The sequence below is a fragment of the Balaenoptera ricei genome, chromosome X (genome assembly GCF_028023285.1).
Source record: "Balaenoptera ricei isolate mBalRic1 chromosome X, mBalRic1.hap2, whole genome shotgun sequence".
In the NCBI taxonomy this organism is placed as follows: domain Eukaryota; kingdom Metazoa; phylum Chordata; class Mammalia; order Artiodactyla; family Balaenopteridae; genus Balaenoptera; species Balaenoptera ricei.
This window is the reverse complement of record NC_082660.1, coordinates 37,171,728-37,192,874: the sequence shown is the minus strand read 5'-3', so window position 1 is coordinate 37,192,874 and position 21,147 is coordinate 37,171,728. Positions and strand designations below refer to the sequence as shown.

General features: G+C 54.1%; 1 protein-coding gene across 2 annotated transcripts in view; it reads left to right on the top strand.

Annotated features, from left to right (window-relative positions):
* Positions 1 to 21,147, top strand: part of BCOR (BCL6 corepressor) — a 113,888-nt gene that overhangs the window by 25,103 nt on the left and 67,638 nt on the right. The window contains exon 1 of one of the 2 annotated variants that reach the window (XM_059909851.1): positions 3,727 to 3,819. The exons of the other annotated variant lie outside the window; for it this stretch is intronic. The gene's annotated coding sequence lies outside the window, so the exon portion shown is untranslated. Of the gene's footprint in view, positions 1 to 3,726; positions 3,820 to 21,147 lie in introns of those variants that run through there. 2 annotated transcript variants of the gene reach the window in all.

The following is a 21,147-nucleotide window of genomic DNA, read 5'->3' as shown; positions in this document are numbered from 1 at the left end:
TGTCACCAGCCAGCCATCACCAGGCCCTTCAGCAGGTCACATGGCCGAGGGTTTCTGTCTTGAAGGCTGGTGGTGCCTCAGAAGACCCTGTGACTCCGAGCCTAATTCACATTTCTTTTACTGTGCAAAGAATATTCTGAGCCATTGGAATTCCCAGTCCATCTCCCTGAAAGCTTATGCCAAAAGCTCCCCATGGGGCCTATCGGTGATGGATGTCATGAGGCCCTGGGAAGGAGCCATTATGGTGGGAAGTGTTGAGTGCTTGCCTGCAGGACTCAGACCTGAACCAAACTGAAGTGCAAATGGCAGCAAAAAGGGCGGCTCCATCCACCTGGTAGCTTGCTTGGAAATAAATCCTACCCTATCCCACTCCCCAGCTAGTAAAGCCTGGGAGCACATCATTCCTTTGGCCTCCCTTTAGCGTGACTTAGGAATGGCACAGTTCAGCATATCAGGAAGCCGAGAGGCGTCCACTACGCCTCACTTCCCTGGCGCTGGGCTCAGCTTGGCTGAACTTGCCGTTCCTGTCTCTTTAGAGGAGCTGGTTGTGTTCCTGAAGCAGGATCGCACTGTGCCGCCTCCCCAGGGGTCCCCAGCTATTGATTTTTAATATCCGTATTCAATATTGTGTATTAAATATTGAATCCATGCACGAGAGGATGTGATGCAAATCACCAGCCGTGCCTGAGACTTTAATAGTTGTTTTATTGCCCGGAAACCACAGTTGGACGCAAGGCATCCTGCAGCCGAGGCTGGGGGCGGGGATGACAGGCAGAGAGGAGAGCTGAGCAGACAAGCAGAGCGGGGCCTCCCAAAGATACAAGACCTCTGGAATAGCCACTGCTGAAGGCACGGCCAGGCACCGACAGCTCACCCCTGGGCAGGTGGGTTGGGGGCCAGCTCGCAGGCTGCTATGGAAAGAGCGGAGGCTGTCGGGTGAGACCTGAGTAGAGGAAAAGGTGTGAGGCTGTGTCCTTCCTTCCTGGACTCCCCTAACGGGACTGTTGGTTCCCGTCCGGCCATCCCCCTTCCCCTCCACACAGATATTCACCCAGACACACACACACACAGCTATTGAACAGGAAAGTGAACTTGGGAGCAGGAAACCCCAGGCCTGGGGCCTCCTCCACCACTCTTAGCTCTGAGACCTTGGTGCAGACCTCTCTTAACCCCTCTGGGCCCCATCTCTCTCCTCTGCCAGTGGGGGTAACGCTATCTGCTCTACCTCCCTCACAGCCCGGTGGTGAGGCCGGTGCAAAGGAGATAATATTCAGGGAAAAGGCTTTTGTAAACTGTCAGGCCCCACATAGGCTGGCTGAGGGATTAGTGTTGCCTTTCCCTTTATGCTCCCCTTGTCCTCCAGGCTGTGGCTCCGGGCTGGCTTCTTTTCTCTCAGGCGTGCGCCCCCTCCCCTGTTATGGGCCCTCTCCTCCTCTCCCCTGGCCACCTCCGCTTGGTCTCCCGGGCTCCCCACTCTGCCGGGGCTCTGCACTCAGGCTGTGCAGTTAGGTTTCGAGGACGCCCGGCAGGGAGACAGGAAGGGCGAGAACGACTCGTGTGTGTGTGTGTGTGTGTGTGTGTGTGTGTGTGCGCGCGCGCGCGCGCGGTGGGGGTGGGTACAGCCAGTGTGCCGCCAAGCCAACAGCCGCGGGAAAGCGCTCAGCTTCATTCGAGGAGGAGAGGTGCGCTCCGCGGCTTGCTGCCCCGGGCTGCGGAGCCAGCGCGGGGGAGAAGTGGGGAGGATCAGTGAGTAGGGGGCGCTGCTGGCCCAGTGGGGGTGGGATGGGAGGGAGCGGCGGCGAACTTGAGGCTGGGGGTCTCTTCTCACATGACGCTGTTCCTCCTGGCGGGAAGTCCAGTCTTGATTCCCGATTGTTGGAAAGTCAGGGCGTGGGCTTTGCCGTAGGGGTCTTGCGATCGGGAAGTTGGAATGTCAATTCGGTCGAGGGTGGCGGCCTCCCAGCGCCTCCAAGTCAGATAAGCAGTTGCCAGAGGCCCCCCAGGGTGGAGACTCGAGGGCTGCACTCTTGCCTTGAGAAAGTGCGGAGCTCCTCAAACCCATACCTTTGTCCGGGGGTCAGCGAGGGGCGGGGACCAGAGGGGTACCTATCATTTTTTTATTTTTTATTTTTTATTTATTTATTTATTTATGGCTGTGTTGGGTCTTCGTTTTTGTGCGAGGGCTTTCTCTAGTTGTGGCAAGCGGGGGCCACTCTTCATCGTGGTGCGCGCGCCGCGCCTCTATCGAGGCCTCTCTTGTTGCGGAGCACAGGCTCCAGACGCGCAGGCTCAGTAGTTGTGGCTCACGGGCCCAGTTGCTAGGGGTACCTATCATTTAAGCCCACTCCGTGGACCCCACCATCTGCTGGGAAGGTCCAAGCTGACTCGCCGAGCCAGCCCAGGCCCAACAGAGACCAGCTCTGGCAGTAGGCCCTGCCGGGAGTCCGCGCCGGCGTCCCTGGGCGCGCAAACCGGGGGATGCCAGGCAGGGCCTGGCTGCGCACGCCTCCGCGTCGGGGCTCGGGCATCTGCTGCTGCCTGCGTTTCCGGGTCTGCGGCTGAGCCTCCCTGGCTCTCTCCTCCCGCTTTGTTTCGCTGCCAACTTCTCGCCTGCCCTCGCCAGTCTCCTGGGTCGGCCGGTCGCGCTCTGCCTCTCCGAGTGCGTCTCAGCTTTTACGCTGCCTCGCTCTTTGCGCACGTGTGTGACCGCCTTCCCTCAACCCAGGCTCAGCTTGGCCTCTTCTCGCGGGCTACTTGGCACTGCCCTCGGATCGCTGCGAGTGCGCACCCCTGGCGCCCCCTCCCCCGCGCCAGGCTGCAGCGTCCGGGGCTCGGCGACCTCCGGGACTGAAACATGCCGAGGTTCTGGTTTAGCTCCCCGAAAGCAAACCCAAGAGGGCTCGGAGTATCCCTCACTGCGCTCCTCGTTGCTCCCAGCCCTAGGCAGCAACTGGAGGGGGACTTTTATGAGACCTACTTTGCAGAGTTAAAGGGAACCACTTCTGCGGCCGACCTCGCGCCGTCTGTGGCGTTCTGCGAACTCTCGAGACTGTAAGCCTCTGAGAATTTGAGTACACGGCTATGCCGCTGACACGAAAGTTGGCCGGACGTGTGGGTCCGGGTGGCGGTGCCCGAAGTGCGTGTGCATGTGCGGATCGCAGGGACTCTCGGTGGATTAGCCGCCACAAAGGGAGGAGGAGGGGGCGCGGGCCTTGGACGCTGGGGCTGGGGGCCAGCCGGGGGCCTGCGAACACCCTAGGCCGTGGGGCAGGTGAAGACACCCTTCCGAGCCCGCCCCCTCCCCCTGGGACCCGTGCGCGGGCGGTCTCTGAGGCGGAAACACCGTCCAACTCCTTGAAAGTAAACTTGCCGCGAGGGGAGCGAAGGGGGGAGGGGGCTGGCGGGGGTGTCTGCGTCGGGAAGGCTTGTGTCAAGTTTCAGCCCCTAATGACTCGCGGTGGCAAGGTGCCAGGGCCCTGGGAACGGCGGCAGGGGGAAGGGCGGCGGGGGGTCGGGGTGAGAGTGACCGGACTCGCGAACCCAGAGGCGCACCGCGCGTTCTCCGGCCGGAGGAGGCCGGCGGGGCGGGGGCGGCGGGCGGGGAGGGGGCGCTCCGAGAGCCGCCTGAGCCGAGAGGAGCGCAGGCATCTTCCGCAATCCATTCATGCACTGAAGCGCGTGCAGAGCTGCTGATCGCTGCCATTGTTACTCGCGGGCGGTGTGGGAGCCGAGCTTCCACTCTGGCGAGAGATAAATGGCCTCTGACAGCCCCTCCTCGCCAAGAGAGCTCCTCGGATTTCACCGCGCGGCGGCTCTCAGGTCTGTGCCTCGCTCGCTTCCCGGTGAGAACCTTTAAATCAGCCTCCCGGCCCTCCCTCCTCCCGGACGCTGCCCCCCGCCTGCTCAGGCCCTGGCAGGGCCCCGGGCGCGCTGCGCGCAGTCTCCGGCCCCCTCCCCACCTGGTGGGGAGGACAAGGTGGGGAGCTCCGGGCGGACCCGCGGGCCGCCGGGGGAGGCGGCTGGAGCCCCCCGCCCCGGCTCCGCACCTCCCCCGGAGCTGAGCCCCGCGCCCCGCCTCCGCGCCCACAAGATGGATCAGGCTACCGTGCGGAGAGCGGGCTGTAAATATTTAAAAAGTCTCTCGCGCGCCGGCGGTAATGGCTTTCGCAGTCGGAATGTGTGCTGGGAGAAGAGAGGAAGGGCGATGCGTGTACTGTGTTGCGAGATGGGGGAATTGTTCCTATTCCTCCCCCCCACCCCGCCCTGGTCCGGGGTGGGCTGCAGGTTCCGGCTTCCCGATTTCCCGCCCTCCGTTCTCTGCCGCCGCGTCCCACGATAGCGTTTGAGAACGCCAATCGATAGGGAACTTGAGCGTGGCACGGCGACGGAGGCTCGGACGAGGTGACCTGGAGCCACTCTCCCCTTCAGGGTCTCCCGAGGTCCTAGGCTGGGACTGGTCCGAGACCCCCGGTCCAGGTCCGCTTCTTCCTGATGCACAGGGGAGGGGGGGAAACGCACAGGTTGAAGCCCCCTGAGTTTGGGTGGTCGCTAAAGCCCGGACGGGGGTCTCTGCAGCGGGGCCCTGAGCCCTGTTTGTGCCTTTGCTCCCCTCCCCATGCCTCTCTTAAGCCTTGATGCACTCTAAAGGAGAGCCCTTCCCCCGCCCGCCCCCCCCCCTTTTGAATCGGAAAGTAGCTTTGTGGCTGCTGGGACCAAAACCTGGGAGGAGGCAACGCGGAGAGATTGGGGGTGGGGGGGAGGCGGCGGTGCCTCGAGCCCAGGCTCAGTGGAGGTCACTCGTGGATGTGGAGGGGGATCCTTCGTACTGCTTGCGACTGTGGGCCTGGGATCTTTAAGGCTGAGCCCAGCCGGATGGAAGAGGTGGGGGAGGGGCATCCAGCTTTCTCGGCTTCTCGGCTGGGAGAGGCTTAATGGGCCCACCACAGGGTGTGTGCTGGCTGAGGCCGTCGCCTTTGCCAGTGGCCCCTCCCTGGCAGGGCGGGGGCGCCGAGTTGCCCAGAGCTGAGGCGGGCCGGGCGCCGCGGGTTCGCGCGGAAGGTTGGAGGGTGTGGGCCCAGGCTGGGGCTGCTCCTCTGCACCCCTCCGCTCCGCCCGCTCGGGGACCAGCCAAAGTGTGGGTGCTGGCGGCATGTCAGGGCGCGCCAGGGCTGCTCTCCGCGTTCGAGCGCGTGGAGCTCCCGACTCCTGGCAGCTCCGCGCACGCCGCTTCCAGGGGCTTGTGTTGCGCCCTACTCGCTTGTTTGTCTCGTGTGAGCCTCGTAAACCGCCCTGATTTATTACCCAGACTAAATGCTTAATTTGTGAATATGAAACAGATTAAAAGGGGCGGGGGGGGGAGGGGCTTGGGGTCGGCATATTTTAGCAATCAGACCAAAGCAGACCGGCAGATGTTTCAAATTTGTCGACATTTTCAGGCTCATGTGGAAAGCCAGCCAGAATGGTCAAGAGGTTCTTTCTCCTTCCTTCAACCTGAGAACTTGACAATGATCAAAAGGAGGTGATTAGTAGCTACAGAGAAAAGACACCAGCAGGCAAGGAGTTAACAGAGGCAGAGCCCTTCACCTCCAGGATTGGAATGGGGGTGAGCGGTGAGAGCTGGTCACAAAGGCGAGAGGGGTCCGGACTAAAAAGGCCCAATTCCTAGAAGCCAACTTTGAAGAATAAAGTAGAGGATCCATTAAAAGTTAATTCAGCAAATAAACTTCATTTGCGATAATACAAACAGGAAAGATGGAAAGGCCAACTTAAAATAGCCAAAAGATAATACAAATAAATTGTTTTTATGCGGCCTGTACATGTGCTTCACTACAGTGATCTGCAGCGGCATGGGCCTCTCCCGAGCACCCTCTCCCTTTGAAAAGCCCCCATGTGTACAGGCAGTGTTTGGGTTGGGTTTTTTTGGCATTTGTCATTTTGGGGCAACTTCACACATCAAAGGCGAGCACGGTGTTCTTATCAGCTCCCTGGTTTCAGCCGCCCAGTGAAGCAGATACAGTTTCTATAAATTGGACTTCTCCTCTGGGTTTTGATTGATCATCACCATATGAGATTATTGAAAGTCTAATGTCTCATTTCACTTTCTCCAAGGTGTGAGGAGGGGAACAGTTTATTGGAAGTCAGGCCACGTGAAGATTCTGGTGTTGTGCAACAGTAATTTCCATTATCCTGGGTATATCAGCCTCTGGAAAGTCCCATGCATCTCTTGCCGGTTCCTTGTACCATCTTCCCCCTACCCCCTCCAGGTCTCAGCTTCAGTCACTGTTAACAGGTACAGTACAAACTAGAGCCTTCTGGAGCCTTTGTAGTTAGAAGGAGAAAATGGCTGTTGACTAAAAATAAGGCAAGAAAAGATTCATTTTTTAAAACATTTATTATTAACTCAAGAATCCCCTCTTGAGGACTGTTTCCTACTCCAAACTTTTTTGTTCTCCTTTTGCCTCAATACCATCTTTCATTTTATTAAAGTTGATTATGGTCCCTCTGTCTTGTCCTCAGCCAGACAAAGGCTTAGGGAAAGTCAGAGAACGTATTAATTATATGTTTCTTGTAAACTGACTTTTCATTTCCCCCTAACACATTTAGTTGGCTTGGTGTTTAGTTCAGCACTCAATTGCTGCAAATATGCTGCTTAAAAACGCTGTCTTTATTAAAACAAATAAATGAATGCAGAGACCTTTCTAATTTCAACTGGCGTGGGCTAGAAACAGAACAGAAAACCGAAAGCGAGAGCAAGAACGAGGGAAAGGCAGCGGGGAGGAGAGAGAAAAGAGACCAGGACACACACACACACACACACACACACACACACACGCAAGCACACACGCAAGCACACGCACGCACGGAGCTTTCCTTCTGCCATTCCTCCCCCCACCCCGCCCCAGCCCTGTTAAACTGGTCCATACAATTGTCCCTGGCCGCACCCTGCAGCTCGCCAGCCCGCCTGGATATTCCATCACTTGGCGCCTAAGGCGATCATTAGCTGAGAATGGACAGCCTCCTCTACCTGCTGGCAGCCCATCACTTACCAGCCAGGGGGGAGGCTGGCTGCAGGTTCCTGCGCCTGGGCTGGGCCCCATTTGCTCAGCCCGAGAGGGGGCCTGGGTCCTTGCCCCTGGGTGCATTGGTGCCTAATTAAACTCTATCCAGGGCAACGTGCACTAAATATACGAAGGCTGAGAGGAAGCTGGGGTGGGGTGGGGTGGGGTGGGGTGGGAGGGGAGGCGGTCATTACCTGGGCAGAGAAAGTGAATCTTCTGAGAGAGACAGGAAGGGATCCCCCGATCACACTCTCTGTTTATCCTCGGCAGAGCCCCTGAGTGCACATTTAACTCTCGTGCTGAAATCAAGGAGACATGGAAATGAGGAAGAAAAAAAAAAATCCAGAGCCCACACATAACTAAACAGGGCCTGTGTCACCACCAGGCAGGAGGGAGGTCTTCCGTAGCTCCAAACAGACAATGCTAGCTGCAGAAAAATGACTCGGGTGCCCTTGTGGCATTGGAGTTATTGCTCATGTGCCACGGCCCCGTCGCACGTGGGAGCTGGAGCTGTATAACTGGCTGTGAGGACAGAAAGGAGCAGACGTGTCAGGAGCCCAAGGACCAGGTGTGTATGTTGTGAAGCTAAACGGACCGTGGAAAAGCACAGGAAGCATCCTCAGCCGAAGGCCAGGGACCCCACTAAGACCTGAGCCCTGGCAGGACGGAAATGGCCAGACCAGGGCTTAAAGCAACAGCTGGGAAAACAGGAGTGCGCGCAGATCTCAGAGCATAGCTGCCAGGGCTTTGATTGAGCCCCCATTTAGTCCAGCTGAGGAAATCGGTTCAGAGCGTGACAACGCTAGCTCAAGGTGACACATCAGTGCCAAAAGTAGGACCAGAACCCAGAGCTCCCTGCTTTGGGAATCAGAGGAGGAAGAGGACTTCTGGTTAGAGAGGGACCCAGGGTGATCTTGGTCACTGCAGAGCCCAGGTATTTTTGCAACATAGCATTTGTTAAGCGCTTGCTGTGTGCAAAGCGCTGTGCTGGGCCTACGAGACCACAGTGCTAGGGGCCCTCAAAGGCCCGAGCAGGTGAGTAGGGGGTAACACAGGCCATGAAGGACGGTGGGCGAGGGGACTGGGGAAGAAGGAAGCTGGCCGGCCACTCGAAGGGCCACAGTGAGGTTTACGGGAGGGCTGCCTGGACATGAGGCCACTCTCCCAGGGGTGGAGGTGCGAGAGAGGCCATCTAGACCAGGGCCTTTCACTCCGCTGTAGTCAGAGGGCCTGCCGGCGTTTCCCAAGGCAGGCCGGGAAAGTGAGTCTCGTGCGAACGGAGGAGGCAACTTTTCTAGCTCGAGCACTACTTGCAGCTCTCTCTCTTGCTCTGGACAAATACGAGAGTGTAGCTTACCCCCCAAAGGCTCCTGGATAAATGGAGGCTCTCTGGGGGAGCTGGTAAGGGAATACCGCCTCCCTTAACAAAATAAACCCGAGACTCTCCAAGGTTTAGCACTGGAAACAGTCTTCCAGCAGAGAAAGGGGGCTGGCTTAAGTGCCCCCGCCCCCCGCTCTGCGCCCCCTGGATTCCACCTGCCCCTTGGGGCGCTCGCAGTGTGATCACAGGTGCCCTCCCTGCAGCCATCTGGCCTCCGCCCAGCCTCTGCTCTTGGTTTCTCTAAGCAGAGGCGAAACACGCTGGAACCTTCAAAGCACATTCCTAAACACTAAGGGAGAGCGGTGGGGAAGCAAAAACAAAGGCCCAGGAGCGCTGGAGCAGTTCAGCTTACAGAGTCTGTGGGCCAACAGGGCTGGCCCAAGTTCAGTCAGACTTCCTGGCCGCGGGCCAGCTGGAGCTGGCAGCCTGCCCCGTCCAGCCCACCACTCAGGCCCACGTCGCCCCCCAGCCCGGGGCACACCCTCGCACCTAGCCCAAACCCCAGGAAACCCTGCTGCCCCTTAGCAGTGCCCTCGGCCCGCCCTCTCCTCATCTAGGTGGCTAGCTCCAGACAGCCAGCGAATGGCCCCTGCAGCCCTCCGCCCAGAGCTTGCCAAGAGCGACGGGGTTGCCAGTGGGCCAGACCCTTGGGGTGGCCCGGTGGGTCTGGCAGGGGCGGGGGTAGCTTCAGGCCTTGAGCAGCCAAGTGCGGCTGTTGTGAACACTTCGTCGCTGTTTACCCTTGTGCGTCGTAAAAATATCATCACGTTCTATGTGTGTCAAGGCTGGGAAGCACTGCTAACTCGCGATAAGTGTGACATCCAGGCCCCAAGAGGTACCCATACATATCACGGGGAGAGTATCGGGCCAGCTGGACCCTGTCCGAAGGTGAGCACGGCTCATTCATTCCACAAGCACTGCATAGAGCCCCTTCTGTCTGTTGAGCACGGTGCCTGCGACTGTTGGGGGTGGCTGGGGGAGACCCCAGGCTACCAGGCTCTGGGCCCCTCCTTAGAGAACTTACAGTCTCCCCGAGAGATTTAAGCCCCATGTGGCTGAAAACCTCCCTGTGCTCAGAAGCACCCAAAGCCGGCAGAAAGCTGCCCTTGATTTTCCTCCTCAAGCTTATATTTTTCAAGCCAAAGAGTGGATGGAGTGTTTCTGCCCACTTTCCACTTACAGCTGGATAACCAAAGATTCCCCCACACTCTGAGCAGCCAGCCTGCTGGATAGGGACTTGGGAACCGGGAGTTCTGCACTTTCTTTCCTGAGGTTCCACCCAGACGATGTCACGTGCACGGCAGATGCTACGGATAACACCTGCCTGTGGCACAAAATTCCGAGAATATCAAGGGGCGCCTCTCCGCCGTCCCACCACACCGTTCTTCAGCCACCCAGGCTGCCTCTCTATAGGCAATCACTGCTCCCGGTTTCTTGCTTACCCTCCCCAACATAGTCTATTTTCTTTTTTAAAAAAATTTTGGCCTTGCCCCACAGCATGCAGGATCTTAGTTCCCTGACCAGGAATCGAACCCGTGCCCCCTGCAGTGGAAGCGTGAAATCTTAACCACTGGACCACCAGGGAAACCCCCCAAGATAGTCTATTAAAGCTAATTCTTTTTATTTATTTATTTTTAATTTATTTGTTTTATTTATTTATTTTTGGCTGCGTTCGGTCTTCGTTGCTGCGCGCGGGCTTTCTCTACTTGCGGCGAGCGGGGGCTGCTCTTCGTTGCTGTGCGCGGGCTTCTCATTGCGGTGGCTTCTCTTGTTGCGGAGCGCGGGCTCTAGGCGCGTGGGCTTCAGTAGTTGTGGCACGAGGGCTCAGTAGTTGTGGCTCGCGGGCTCCAGAGCGCAGGCTCAGTAGTTGTGGCGCATGGGCTTAGTTGCTCCGTGACATGTGGGATCTCCCCGGACCAGGGCTCGAACCCGTGTCCCCTGCATTGGCAAGCGGATTCTTAACCACTGTGCCACCAGGGAAGCCCAAAGCTAATTCTTTTTAAAACATTTAAATTTTATTTTGAAAAAAAATCCAAAACCCACAGAAAAATGTAAAGAACAAGTACAATGAACACCCATATAGGAAGGCAGGTTTTTGAAAGCACTGTATTTATTCAACACTCCTACCCTTGGAAAGAATTCAAAACCCCTTCAAAGATCTGAATTAATTTAACTTTATCTTAAAATGTTACTTAGGCCCTCATGGATACATTGCTTGTACAGGATGCTCCCCGCATAGCCCCCAGCACCTTATCACTGCGCTTGGCTCGTGGGAGGTTTCTGGGATTCAATAGCCAAGACAACACAGTAGCTGGTAGGGCACAGCCAGTCTGCCCTGGTTCCTTCCAAACCTGGCTCGGCCACTTGACCAGCTGCGTGGCCTTAGGCAATTGCTCTCAGTGTGGCCTTGGGCAATTGCTCTCAGTGCCTCACTTTGCCTGTCTATAAAATGGAGGGGGGGGCAGATAAAACAACAGATTTCATAATGTTGGGAGAATTAAGTTAGTTTATGGAGATAAAGCAAGTAAAATAGTGCCTGGCATATAGAAGGTGCTTAACAGGTACTGGGGAGACAAGACAAACACATTTGGTATCAGCTTTGCTTCGGTGATTGCACGTGAGTCATTTGGCCCTGAGTTCATGGCCTCCCAGTTTTCATCAGTAACCGCGAGAGAGGCCGGAGGAAACCCAGAATGTGGCTTCATAATCCTTCCCAGCCTGAGAGAATTGCCCTGGCTCAGCTCTGCTCGGAGCCGGGGGCTTCCCCCTGGACAGTTTCCACACTCATGAAGAGTTTCTAGCCGTGCTTATTAAAAAGACATTTGGAGGGAAAGCCTTTTTTTTTTCTTTTTTTCCTCCCCATTTTCTAGCCTGGCTAGTTGCTTCCCTGCTGATAGAACCATCTTCGAAGAAAGAACTAGCATTTACTTTCGGGACAAAGCCAGGAAGAATACATCCTTCTCCCTCAGGGAGTTCCAGGCTCACAAAGGCCCGTTTCAGGCCCAAGTTGACGGTCAGACGGGGCAAGTGGGTACGATCCCAGGAACCACCACCCCCCCACCCCCGCATCTGACAAGCCAGAGAGGGTCTTAAGGACCCTCAGACAAAGTTGTCCAGGATGCTCTTCACATGGGCAGCGTCGAATGGCAGATGTCTGACGAGCCAGAGGCAAGAGACGACACGGGAGAGATAAGGAAATTTGTTTAAAGGTATACTTTGCTCTGTGCTATAAAATACTGCGCCTAATGTTAGGCTTTGACGGCTGTAATGTCTGACCTTGACATTGTGGTGTTTCTGCCATATAATTTAATTAACGTGTGATGCTGGCCCAATGCCAGGGAGTCAAATGTCCTGACGGCTCTTGGAAGCCACATCAGTCCCTTTGAAGTTCCCCCCAGTGAACCGACACACACAAACCTCCTAAGGCTGAGGACAGCCCCTGAGATGGGCCACAAAAACTTAACAGTGTCGTGGTTCCATTGGATGGCGCTGGCCAAGCCACCTGCTGACTTGTCACAGTTCTGGAGGCCTGCTGTGGTTTCTGAGGGCCCTGACCACGGGGAGCGGCTCCTTGAGGAAAAAATCCCTCACCCCTCATCAGGGACAATATCCGGCGATCTGCTCACAGATTTTTTTTTCTGCACAAAATGTTTTCTTCTTCCTCAACTTTGCCTATCACCACGTCGTTGAGCTTCACAGAGGAACACAAATTAGACAAGAGGCATATTAATTGAAGGCAAAAAGGACTATCCATCCATTCCGTACATAATTTGGTGGCGCAGTGGTTGAGAATCTGCCTGCCAATGCAGGGGACACGGGTTCGAGCCCTGGTCTGGGAAGATCCCACATGCCGCGGAGCAACTAGGCCCGTGAGCCACAATTACTGACCCTGCGCGTCTGGAGCCTGTGCTCTGCAACGAGAGAGGCCGCGATAATGAGAGGCCCGCACACCGCGATGAAGAATGGCCCCCACTTGCCACAACTAGAGAAAGCCCTCGCACACAAACAAAGACCCAACACAGCCATAAATAAATAAATAAATAAATGAATAAAAATTAAAAACAAAAAAAAAGGTTAAAAAAAAAATGATATGACTGCCTTTGCTGGAATCCTCTGTTTTAGATTACATTAAATCCATGCAATAATTACACATTCACATCCCTGAGGTGGTTTATTATGGGACCAGAGGCTTCTGAATCATGGCCGCCAACCTCAGGAAACCTGGGAAGATGGACCACAGGCCATCCCAATGCTGAGAAACAACACCATGATGCAGACCTTTCTTCTTGCCTGGGTTTCTTACATAAGGATGGGGGTGTAGGTGGGAAAAACCAGAGGAGACCCGAGACCTAGCAAGTGTCCTTGCTGGCCTCTGAGCATGTCTTGGAGTGACACAAATCTGGAGTAAGACCCAGGAAGTGTCACCACTGGACCTCACTCTACTACCAAGTAGACATTCTAGCTAGTCTCACTGGCTGTCTAGGACAGGCCTTCTTCATGCATTGATTGTTTAAGGGAATAGGTAGAAAATTCCAGCTCTTTCTTACAGCTCCTTTCCCCCCCATCCTGCCCTGCCTTTCTCATGCCATCCTTGAATAGTGTGGGAGGGATGCCTAATGTCTCTTCAAAAAGTGATGTTGTTTAAAATCGGGCCTCCCTTCAATGAATTCCTCCAGGGCTCTGCAGTAAGCCAAGTACTGGAAACTGGCCCTTCCCTTTAGGAAGGAAAGCTCGCTGTTCAATTGATTCCGACAGCTAATGGAGTATAATCACCTTTGCCCAAAGTGATCCCAATCAAAGGAATCCACTGTATAAAAATTCAAGGTGGCAGCATCGAGATTTACATCTTGTAAGCAGAGAGAATGGAGTGTTGGGGCAGATGTTTAATGGTGGGGCCCCATGAGGATTCGGACCATCCCATCTCTTATTTGGGGGAATTCTGCCTCCTGTCTCCAAAGGTGTGTGAGGTGATCCGTCTTCTGTAACTAATCCTAGCCTAGGTCTGGAGAGGGGACCAGCTGGATGTAATCGCCTCTTAGACCAGCCGCCATTATGGAGCGTGTCGGGCACTCCTGAAACTGCAACTTGCTCTCTGATTTCACTGACAACTTTGCTTGATTTAACTGGGTCCATCTTGAACTTACCCATGTCGGAACGTCCCTCGGCTTTGTTTCTTTGTCACTCTCCATGTAAATCTCTTCGCAACTCTATCCCAGAGGCCCTTCTGTGCCTTCTGCCTTCATTCCCCATCAGATGATGACGATGACAATGGTAATGATTTCGTTTTTATTGACGCAAAATAGCTGTGCAGAAGAGCACACAGATCATTAGCGTCGGGCTTGATGAACACACCCATATATCCAGTGCCCAGATCAGGAAACATCTCGTGCCCCCTTCCAAGTACTACGGCCCCAGAGATAACTGCTAACCTAACTTCTAATAGCATGATTAGCGTTGCCTGATTTGGTACTTTATAGAAACGGAATCTACAATATGAAATTTTTGTGTGTCTGGTTTCTCTTGCTCCACGCTGTGCTTATAAGATCCATCCGTAGTGTGTGCTGGATGGTTCACTCATTCTCTTTGCTGTGTACTATTCCATGGTATGAATACACCACATTTTATTTCTCCGCTATTCTCCTGTTGATGGGTACTTGGGCAGTTTTGCTTTGGGGCTATTCCTAATAGTGCCACTATGAACACTTACGTTCATGCCTTCTAGTGAATAGATGGACACGTTTCTGCTGGGTGTCTGTATACCCACAAGCTGAGTCGCTGGGCCTGTGTTCAGCTTTCATAGATGGTGCCAAACCTTTTCCAAAGTGGTCATGCCAGTTTATATTCCCAGAACTGAATAGGAGAATTCTCCTTGCCAGCACTTGGAATTTTCTCTTTCCTTTTAGGCATTCTGGTGGACCCTATGAGATTTCAAGCTCCTAAAGGGCAGAAACAAAGGATTTTTCTTCCTTGAAAATTCTCCCAAGTGTCTCCCGTAAAACCATCCTGGGGAAAATGTTAGCTGATGCCCTGGGAAATAAAAGCACATGGTTTTCTTTTACTTTTCAGGAAAAGCTGAAATGTGGTCCTTGATCTTTAATGACAGTAGCTTTTGGAAACTGAGAAAATAAAAATCTGGATCGAGCCTCAAATTCCCTCTCCCACCCTCCCAACCACCACCAGTCTGGTCCTGCTCTACAGTGGTTTCCATATGACACAAGCACACCTGCCCGACAGCCCCAGGCTTCCCACTGCCCACCCACACCCTCTTGCCCGCTCTGCTCCCTGAGGGAGACTCAGCTCCTGGATCCCCCACCTGGAGTGATCTCCTTGCTCACCTTGACGCCCAGCTCCAGGCACACCTCCTCCACAGAGCCCTCCCAGACTACCTTTAAGTTGAAATCTCCCAGATGCCTTTGTGCTTATCGTCACAGCCACAAAACTTATCCTTTGTTTGTTCGGTTACACCTTATCTCCTCAGCTCAGTTGTAAGTTCTTGGACGGACCACGGTGTCTAGCGAGGTGTTCTCACACACCAGTTGCCTACGATGTGCTTATTGATCAGATACATGACCGTTAGGTTTTGTCTCTTAGTTGTGTGGGGCCGGAGAAGACTTCTCAGATGGTAAGATCAAGAAAGTCTCAATTGACTCAGATGAGCACATGTGGTGAGTGGTGTCCTGACACTGGGTATATTTTGAAGAAAAGCTTGCTGGTCCCCTCTAATTCTCTCTGATAACCTGGCTGAGCAGCGGGGCCTGCTGCTTGGTTCACTCACCAATGGTCTCAGTATCACCTGGGGTGTCAGCGTAGAATGCAGTGTCCTGGCCTTACTCCTTAGACCTGGGGTGGGACCTGGAAATCTCTATCTTCACCTCTCACCACAGTTGACGCTGATGCACAGCCAGGTTTGGAAACTAATTGATTCTGAAAAGAATGTTCTCTTCTAGGAAGTGAGACAATGTCAGGGGGCATGTGAGGAGGGGCTGTGATAGAGTTTGGATTGAGAGAGGCAGAGTTTGAGTCTTAACTCTTCCACTTACCAGGCGTGTGACCATGGACAAGGCACTCAACCCCCCTGAGCCTCAGTTTCCTCTTCTGTGAAGTGGGAACCTCACTATGGATCTGGTTTTGGTGCAAAAATTACCCCAGATTTGTTGGTAGGTAATTTATCAACAAATTACTTTGCCCCTTAAAACAACTGTTTTATTTCGGTCACAACTCTGTGGGTCAGGAGTTCTTGGAAGGGCTCAGCCGGGTGGTTCTTTTTGGGCGTTACAGTCAGGTATCAACAGGGGCTGCAGCCATCTGAGGGATGTCCGAGATGGCACGCCCACGCGGCTACCAGTTGTTGCTGGCCATTGTCTGGGAGCTCAGCTGGGCTGTAAACTGGGGCATCTACCTGTGACTCCCCAGCATGGCCATGACTTCTTTTTTTTTTTTTTTTTTTTAATTTAATTTAATTTAATTTAATTTATTTATGGCTGTGTTGGGTCTTCGTTTCCATGTGAGGGCTTTTTTCTCTAGTTGCAGCAAGTGGGGGCCACTCTTCATCGTGGTGCGCGGGCCTCTCACTATCACGGCCTCTCTTGTTGCGGAGCACAGGCTCCAGACGCACAGGCTCAGTAGTTGTGGCTCACGGGCCCAGTTGCTCCGTGGCATGTGGGATCTTCCCAGACCAGGGATCGAACCCGTGTCCCCTGCATTGGCAGGCGGATTCTTAACCACTGCACCACCAGGGAAGCCCGCCATGACTTCTTTTTGACTTGTCCCAGAATGGGTGCCCCAGAAAGCCAGGAGGAAGCTGCATGGCCTTTTCTGACTTGGCCTTAGAAGTCTCACAGCATCACTTCTGTTGCATTCAGAGCAGTCATGAGCCCACCCAGATTTCTAGGAGTGGGATCACCACCCTCACCTCTTGATGGGAAGAGTGTCAAATGACCCACGGACCTGTTTAAAACTGCCACGGTATCTGATGGGGTTGTGATGAGGATTAAGTGAGATATCTTTGAAGTGCTGGGCAAATGTGAATTCCTCTTCTAGTTTGAGACCCAGGAGCTCCCAGGGCAAAGTCAGTGCCAGGTGCCAGGTTTCCAGTTGCTTTTGTTCATGTCTACTGGGCTGTAAGGATGGGGTGAAGGGATAGTCTTTCTCAGTATCTTTTTTTTTTTGGCGGGATCTTAGTTTCCCAACCAAGGATTGAACCTGGGCCACGGCAGTGAAAACGCCGAGTCCTAACCACTGGACCACCAGGGAACTCCCTCTTTCTCAGTTTCTAGTCATTTCTAGTGCCTTGGGATAGTTAGTACAGGGCAGCAGTGAGGTACTTTCTGATTCCCCGATGGGGGTTGTTGGATACACAAGGTCTCCCGTGGTCCCCTGAGACCCCGTATCAGCCCCAACTGAGTGCCTGGGCTCAACTGGAACCTTCTTGGGCTCCAAATGGGAACACCCGGCTGAGGACACAATGTCTCCAGGACAGATGCCCTGGTGTGGGTCCCTTGGGAGGCCCACACGTGTTGGGATGGGGAACTGAGTGGCAGCTGAATAGAAAGCAGTCAGAGAGTGGCTCTTGGGGGCGTTGTTCTTCCTTCTCTTGTTCAGGAGTGGGTCCCATCTCTGCCCTTGCTTTCTTCACCCCAGGTCGGGAGAGAGTCGGGGGGCTGAGGAGAGGTCAAAGGGAGACCATTGGGCCAGCTCCCGGGCTGCCAGGGGAAGATGGGGGATGGCTTGCCTTCCAGAGCTGCATTCAAGGGTGCCTCCGGATAAGGCAGCGTTAAGAGGGAGGCTGGGTTCCAGCTGGTGCCAGAGTGGGTAGGATTTGCCCAACAGGGAAGGCAGGACAGAAGAGGCAGGAGCCCTTATGCGTCTGCTCCAGTGAGCTGGTGTCCTTTGGGAAGGTGGCCGAGTGCCCTCCTTGAGGAGCTCTCCCATGGACCCCTCTTGCTCACACTCTTATTCTGGAGGAAGACGGCGGGACCTGTGTTTGGCAGCCTGAGGATGCTGCTCCCTTTGGTCCTGCTTTTCCTTCTGGGGCTCCCTCACCTTCTTCATCACCACCACTAGCCTACCTCACGTTGGGCGACCGTGTTGTTCAGAGCAGGGCGGGTAAGGCTCAGAACCGCACAGCCGTGCAACACTTTAGCCCCCAGAGCTCACATTATTGCGCTCCTACGTGCCCGACACCGTGCTGAGGGCGAGAAATGGTCCACAGGCCTCGTGATGCCGGTCAAGGAGAGCAAATTGATGAACAGGCACCACGTGCCCAAGTGAATGATACACGTGTGGGAGCACCTCAGGAATCCATGGCGGGGCAGCTCTCGGAGGGCTGGGGAGGCCAGGAGAGGACTAACTAGGCTAGGCCATAATGCAGGCTGCTCATCCTCTCACAGCTCCGTGCCTCAGTTTCCGCATCTGTAAAGTGGGGATAACGAAGTGCCCGCCTTGAAGCGTCAGTCATGAGGATGAAATGAGGGGATGCAGATAAGCACTTGGCAGGGCCCCGGGTACACAGTCAGCCCCTAATCAAGTTGGTCTTCAGTGGTTAGGGATTTGCATAAGCAGGAGTGAGGGAAGGAGGGAGGGCAGAGTCATCCAGAAGGAGAAACCAGCAGGGAGCCCGGAGGGAGGTGGTGGAGGGGCGGCCTCCTACAGGGGTGGGTTCCATCCGCCCCTTCCTGCCCCCAGGTAAGGACAACGAAGAGCTCCCCACGCCCCCCACCTCCACCTCCCCAAGGCCTCCCAGCTCCTCCCCCCTTCGGACTTCGACACCTGCTCCCTGAGGCTTTTCCAGGTGGCTCCACCCTGGTTCTCCCTTGCGAACCTGGCCTGGCTCCTCCTTATAGACCAGCTCCTCCTATTTCTATTCACTGCGTGGGGGGGGGGGGAATCCCCATTCTCCTTAAGCATCAAACCTTGGGGGAGAAGAAAGACCGTCACTTTGCAAGTCCAGGCCCACTAGCTTTGTGACCTTAGGAGAGGTACTTAACGTCTCTGAGTCTCAGTTTCCTCATCAACAAGAGGGTAATCCCTGTGACTAGTGACTTGTTCTGCCCACACTTCTAGGAGAATTAAATAAGAGAATGCATTAAATATGCACCTAATATTAGTAGGTGCTTAATAAATGGTGGCTATTTCCATAGTGATTCTACTGCTGTGTATCCAGAAGGTGTTCGGTTAAATGACATCCGGGGATTTGACTGGCATAGGCAGCCGCTCCTTGTTGGCAGATAAAGAAATGGAGGTCTTCCTCTCTCTTGATGATTCGGGGAAAGCGCTCCCTGCCCCCTTTCTCTCCTGAGAGGTACCCCATGCTGTGCTTCAGAATTGGAAACAGCAGGCACAGACACAGTGCGGGGGTCAAGCCAGAGGTAGCTGAGGGAAGAAAGAGTTCTAGATAAAGATTTTTCTCACTTAATGGAGGGCTTTGCCCAATAGTCACGAAAACATAACTTTCTTCTAAAACTCTGGGATGGAACCCTTTCTATAGTACGTTTCAATGAGCTGTATTAGTTTGTTATTGCTGTGTAACAAACTGCTCTAAAATGCAGTGGCTTAACACAACAACAATTTCTTCTTCCTCACCATCGGGTGGGTTGGCTGGGCTCGTTCATGCAGCTCACTCATCTCAGGGGAGGCCCAAGATGGCCTCATGCACAGTATGGCAGTTGGTACCAGTTCTCAGCTGGGGTGAACAGTGGCTCTCCAGCCTGTCACCTCGAATCCTCTAATACACAAGACTGGCTTCCTTATGTGGCATTTTCAGAACTGCCTGAGAGAGTGAAGCAGGTTGCTGCAAGGTCTTTTAAGGCCTTATCTCAGAAGTCACACAGTATCACTTCTGCCACATTCTGTTGGTCAGAGTGAGTCACCAGGCCAGCCCAGCTTCTAGGGAAGGGGACACAGATTCCACTCTGTATTAGTCTGCTCTGGCTGCCATAACAAAAGTACCGCAGACCAGGTGCCTAAAACCACCGAAATATACTGCCTCACAGATCTAGAGGCTGGAAGTCCAAGATCAAGGTGTGGGCAGGGTTGGTGGCTTCTGAAGCCTCTCTCCTTTGGCTTGTAGATGGCTACCTTCTTCCTGTGTCCTCACATGGTCTTCTCTCTGTGTGTCTGTGTCCATATTCCCTCTTCTTATAAGGACCCAGTCAGACTGGATTAGGGCCCACCTGTGTGAACTCATTTTGAATGACCACATTTTAACTTAATTACCTATTTAAAGACCCTAACACCAAATACAGTCACATTCAGAGCTACTAGGGCTTAGGATTCCAAAATATGGATTTGGGGGGACACAATTCATCCCATAACACACCCTTTGGTGAGGAGAGCTACAAAGTTGTGACCATCTTTTTTTTTTTGTGGCCATTTTTAATCTATGACAGGAGACTATAGTAAATGCTCAAACATGCAACTGCTAGTACTGTTATTTCTGCTATTTTATTACCTGACTGTTGTGAGGTTAGTGAGGAAAAACTCCAACTCTAGGTCCTTAAACCCTCCAGATTCACTCTCTCCAACAAACACGCATCTTTCCCAGGGCAGCTGCCCTAGTACATCACTGCAGGCGCTCAGCAGGCTGCAAGGACCTCACGTGCCTGTGCCACTGGCTCCCTGGCTTTGAGGAGACTGTGTGGGCAACCTCCCAGAACAGGACAAGCCAGGCTGGCTTCACTGGCCTTTATCACCCCACACCCCAGGCCCCAGACAAACCCCTCCATCTTCCATCTGGCCTGCCGCTTCCCCCAAGTGCCTGGGGTGTCTTTTTCAGGGCAGTCTAGTTCCCATAACACCTGACTTATACATACGGGGTGTTTAATAAGAGTTTGAAGAATAGAATTGAGTTCGGAATCTTCGTGGTCCCCTTAACCCCTAGCTCAACGATTCCCCCCAGTCCTCATATCTCAAAGTCACCAAGAGCCCAGTGGGGATTTGGAAGGTTTCTCCTATTGCAGCTTCTCTGGTTGTTATTCCTCCCCTCCCAGGCCCCTGCCCCTTCCCCCAAATCCATTCCACAGCTGCCTTTCCTCACCACGTGGCATCCTCAAAGACTCAGGGTTTTGACATTGAACCTGACTTTTATCTGCTATGGATTGGTGGAATGGTGATGCTGGGAGAGAGGAAACATTTCTGCTCCCCCCAGAACCCCCTTACACACACACACACACACACACACACACACACACACAGACTTCCGGAGCCAGATAAATGCAGGAAAGTAAGACACAGCTGCAGGTCCAGCCACCCCAAGAGAAATGAGAAAGTGTGGAAGAAAACAAGAAGAAAAGGTGCGGAGTTGGGAGAGGTCAAGTGCCATATTATTTGCAGTTCTGATGGGCACACAGCGCAGCTCAGGGATGCGGTGTTGGTAGCAGCCCAGCAGAAAAGGCTGACAAAGCCAACACCCATTGCCAGAGCCGCAGCTCTGCAGGGCGGCCTGATGAGTTCTGCCTCTGAACACCATTGTGAATGGACGGGATGGTGAATGTGCAGAAACCTTCACCCCCAAAATGCGATTAACTGACTGTAGCGCCCCTACTGACTACACTGCCCTCCCGCCCACAGTGACCCTCCACCCCCGTCCCCACCCCTGCCACTGCACACACAACTTGGTGGCATGCCAGGTGTGAGGTACCCTCCAGGGTGGGAGAAACCGGTTCATCCAGAAGGGGAATTCACCCAGGGATTTCAGGAAAGAGCCACAAC